Genomic DNA, 5,470 nt, shown 5'->3' with positions numbered 1-5,470 from the left:
TGAGATCTATAGCTCTAGATATGACCTAATTACCAAATAGTGTTCTGGTTCGGACTACACTAGCATCTCTTTTCTAAGTTTAACCATTTATTTGTCCTTTGAATTTCAGTTCTTAAACTCATCAATTAATCCTTTCATTTATGTGATAGGCTTGCATTTAAAATGAACATTTACCAGAAATTACAGATATCTTATAGTATTAGATATGTTATTATAAAATATACTTTAGTTAAGGAGTTGTTAATACTTTAATTGCACAATGATGATATAAAACCTTGATAAAAATGCACTTTTAAGTACTAATCACCTATTGATACTATTAACTATCCAAACCCATATAACTAATCAATATCATCTAAAATGTCGGTACCAATATAACCCTATTTATACCATTGACTATCCAAACTCGAATAACTAATCAATATCTTTTCAACCTTTTATTTGTACTGATCCCCTTTCATTTTTCTTATCAATATCATATATACTGTAACCATGGTTGCCAAGTATCATTTACACAAAACCTTAGTTATCGACACCATGGTCACTAAACATTATTCATATAACCCTGGTTGTCCTTATCATAGTATCACGTATCAATTTATGCCCTTAGTTATTCTCATCATGGTGCTAAGTAATATCATAATGTATCCTTAACCACAAACACTATAATGATTAATTATCTATCATTTCTCCTTTAATCTCTAAGTCATTGTGTACCCTTCCATATCGAGGTATGCAAGATAATCATATCTATTCCAAAGGTATCATGGCTAATTCGATACCTATCAATGTATACAAGATACTTGTATACATTCTAATAATAACATAATTAATTTTATATATAACAATGCATACAAGGTACTTATGTTTGTTCAAACATTATCTTAACTAACTTTATCCACACCATTATATGCAAAGTACGCATGTTTATTTAAACATTATCCTAATTAATTGATCCATACCATTATATGCAAGATACTCTTATGCATTCTAATAATATCATTATAAGTTTGATACATATCAATGTACGCAAGATACTTATATCCATTCCAATTATATCATAACTAGTTGATATAATCAATGTACGCAAAGTACTCATATTCATATCAATATTTATCGAAGCAATAAAACAATAAATTCTGAAATTTATCAATATGTTTACACAAATTGAAAAGACAAGGTACGATACAAATACGTGTTTACCTAACCGACTGAGTCCCTTCAATTATTAATGACCTTGCTCCAAACATCTTTTATGTTTGAGAATCAAAAGATATAATCAGTGCCCTTTTATAATTTTATCACAATGTGTGTTCTCATACTATTGAAATCTCATTCACATGAATTCATTACCATGTTTTACTTTTATTTTTTGATTATTTTCCTTCAACTACCTTATTACACTTTCTAAATCAATTTTCATTCGAGAACACTATTTACCATTTTATTCGTAAGTAAGGTTATAAACTTTGGATTTAAATATTGCTTGACTTTTTGAAAATTTAAGACAGTGTTCTACAACTCTACTGAAAGATAAAAAGCCCAATCCGCCGTTAACACCCATGAAATTATATGTTATACTACTGAACATAATATGTCTAGTACGAGACAATTCGATCCTTCTTTCATTTGTAATCTATATCTGGAGTTCTTTAACTTCAAATTATATGAGGTTAGTTTTGTTTGAAAGATAACATTTATACTTATAACCATTATGAAGAACCTAATCTTAAATTTTATCATTTAGGTGCCTAGCCTTAACTGAAAGGTGGGTGATCGAATTTTTCAGTCCCAATACATGGATTGGACAACTAATATCTCACTTTTCCTACTATCAATAATTTGGTCTAACATGCCAAAGGAAAGACACTAAGGATTTTCTTTAATTTAATCTATAATTAGCATGCTTTTGATAATTAAACACAAATCAAGCCACCATACTTTCCATTTATTTCAATCTTGCTAACTTAATTTAAACAAAAGTTTCAGTAAGGTTAACATTTCTCCTAATTCAATCAGAAGTAATAAAATACAACTAGTGAAGTTAACTGTCATTATGTCATGCAACACATACCAACAAATTAGAGCATTTTAATGGATAGATCTTCCTAGATCAAAACAAAACCAAACTGACTTAAAAATTGATAATATATTATTCACTAATGAATAACTTCTTGTCGAAGTCTCTAATACCAATCTTCACTGTTTTGAATGAAGAGATCATCAATATGACTAACATGTCTATAATTTTGTAGGATCCAACAATGGATAGAGGAGGAAATCGCTAGCTATCATGACTGACCTATAGACAGGTTTTCCTTGAACTGTTGCGAGAATTACATCTCTCACACTAAACCAAAGCCTTTAAATCCAAACTATTTGATATTAGAGGGTGCTGAGAAGTATAGTATATCCCACAATGAGCCCGATCTAACACTAAAATATAAAGATATGGCCATTTGAGTTTCTATACTCTTGGTACTCTCTTTCTCTCTCTCTCACATACACACACTCAACTATTCTAGGTATTTTCCATATAATTTTTCTATGTATATAGCAAATATATCCATATTTACTAAAACAATGTGCCTTGGATGATCCACATCTCAGGGTCAGGCCCTAATAAGCACATTGAACTATCCATTTGGCTGAGAGCCCTCACAGCTTAGGCACAACGATGCAATTATCAGGGGTGCGCTCTACCACTAAGCTAATAGCCTGTTATGCGGGCCTTTAGCCGAGGGCCTAGTATGCCAAAAAAGAGAGAAACCCCATTGCTCTTTTTCATTTTTACATCCCCATGTCGCTACGCGGGAGGGACACTAGGGCATAAAAAGAGGATCCTATCAACTTGTTCCGACCTAGGATAATAAGTTCATGAGCTTAGTCTTACTTCACCATCGATAAATGAAAGAAGACTTCCGTCAACAAGTTTAACTCACACCCTTATGTAAAGTTTGGGTACCTTTTTCATTCAACCAAATGCCTTTTCTCAGTTCGTTTTTAAAATACCATATGAAAAATCTTTCTCTTTAAAATTTCTTTTTTAATAATTCAATACTATTTTATTTTATTTTAATTTAATTAACCCATCACATTTTTAGTTCTAAATTATCAATAATTTTATTAACATCATAAAATTTGATCGAGGGTTTTTACCACCACTTCTATTTTATTTCTCATTATTCAATTCATCATGGTGAAGTCTTTTATTAGGATTTTATAGAGTTTATACCTAGTCATCTATATATTTAAATTATAAATTTATAGGGTTTCATAGTAAAACTTTTTTTGCTAAAAGAGTCTAGAATGGTGATATATGATTTGGTAAGTGTATGTTAGGAAATGAATGATTAATGTTTCAGTTACATCATTTTAAAAAAAAATTATATTCAATGTTTAACACACTATAAATGTGTCATAATATTTGTTGCATGTGTATGGCGTGACAATGATCATCCATCTGGATCAGGATTATAAGGAATAATATGGGTGGAAAGAATAAGAAATTATTGTCCTTTATCAATAAAAAAAAAGAGGAATGAGAGTCACCAACTACTATTTTAGTCACTAAAAATCATAACTGATCTTAAAGTCTAGGTAAGAAAACTAATTATATGAAGGGAAGGTATTAACACTTTTAGTATACCTTGCCTGAGGTAACCTATATTATATATTTGTCTGATTTAAACTAAAATAAAATTATGTTTTCTAACCTTAAATCTATCTAGCGTTTAAGAAAAGTCATTCTCAATAAGAAGGTTTTATCTTATTAGGTTAAACATAATCATTTTAATGCAAAAATATAAAAAATAAAATAAACTGTCTTTTTTATTTAATATCAAAAAAATTTTTATGTATAAGTTCATAATCTCGTTAAAAAAAATAAATTTTTTTGGGTGTTTTTGAAATGTAAGTAAAGTTCTAACAAATAATTATAAACTAGTTATGATATCCTTTGAATGATTCTTGTATTTTTTCAAAACATGATAAAAATATATTTTTTTATATTAAAAAAATAAAACAAGCATGAAAATTTTATAATTTTTTCATATGTAAGAAAAAAATATTTTTAAAATTTTTGAGGCTTTGTTTCGCAAAACACACGTTTCTCCTTGCAATAAAACTACCAAAATAAACCTAAAAGATGTTTGGCAAGTACACCCTTAAAAAAGAAAAACTTTAACAAAAACATGACAAACCACCAAACAGGGTCTTAAACCTTTGATCTAATTTTGACCCGACTTGTTTGACCTGAAATTTTTTGTTTGACTATAAATCAAATAAAAAATCCTGGTTTGACTCGAAAACAAACCAAATACAAAGTCAAAAAAGAGATTAACAAAAAAAAAATTAAAATATTCTTGAACAAAATGGCCAATACAAAGTCAAAAAATAAATTAACAAAAAAAAAAACACAAAAATTAAAATATTCTTGAACAAAATGGATCAAACAAAAATAATAAATAACATCCAAAACAGTAAAACTCAAACCCAGTAATGTGAAACCCAAACTAGACCAGATATGGTCAAAACAAAGGCATATACATATTGGAAATCATGTAATGATTAATAATCTAGCAATCATTCACTTCAATTATCACTTAAATATATGATTTTGTCAAAATGGATTTTGGTTCAAAATTGAAACCTTAAGATTAAAATTTATTAAAAACTATTATTAATGTAAAGCCTTATATTATTTACTAATTAAGCATAAAAAAGGTACGTGAAAAAAAAAACCAAAACTTATATGAATCAAGAGTCTAAGACAATATTCTTTTTAAGAATATAAAAGACGTGTCACACCCAACCCAACAACATGGAACCCAAATTAGACCAGATACGGTTGAATAAAAGACATATAGATGTTGAAAATCATGCAATGATTAATAATCTAGCATTTATTCACTTCAATTATAAAAGAATAAACATGATTTTGTCACAATGAGTTTCAGTTCAAAACTAAAGCCCTAAAAAAATTAATATTTATTAAAAACTTGTTATTGATACAAATAAACTCTAGATTATTTACTAATAAAGTATAAAGAAGGGTTATGTGTAAAGAAATGAATCAAAATTAATATGAATAAAGGGTCTAAAACAATATTTTGTTTCAAAAACATGAAAAATATGCCCAAAAACCTAACAAAATCCCAAGTATTTGTAGAATTCCTGAGCAAAAAAAAAAGGGGCATTTTTAGCTTCTAAAATATGATTTCTTTATCTTAACATGTCACATTACTATACACAAACATATGTAAATATAAAAATCTAATAAATAACATCAAAATTATGTATGAGGTAACAAATTCAAAACTACAAACATAAAACAAACTACATGATTATGTAATATGAATTCAAAATTATTTTTTATAAACTCAAGTAACATGCATTACTTAAGTTAAACAAAAACTAAAACAACAATATATATATATATATATATATATATATATATATATATAAACAC

This window comes from Populus euphratica, unplaced genomic scaffold, assembly GCF_000495115.2.
Source record: "Populus euphratica unplaced genomic scaffold, PopEup_1.0 scaffold125.1, whole genome shotgun sequence".
NCBI lineage: Eukaryota > Viridiplantae > Streptophyta > Magnoliopsida > Malpighiales > Salicaceae > Populus > Populus euphratica.
The sequence above is the reverse complement of the archived record's forward strand: the minus strand, read 5'-3'. Positions refer to the sequence as shown.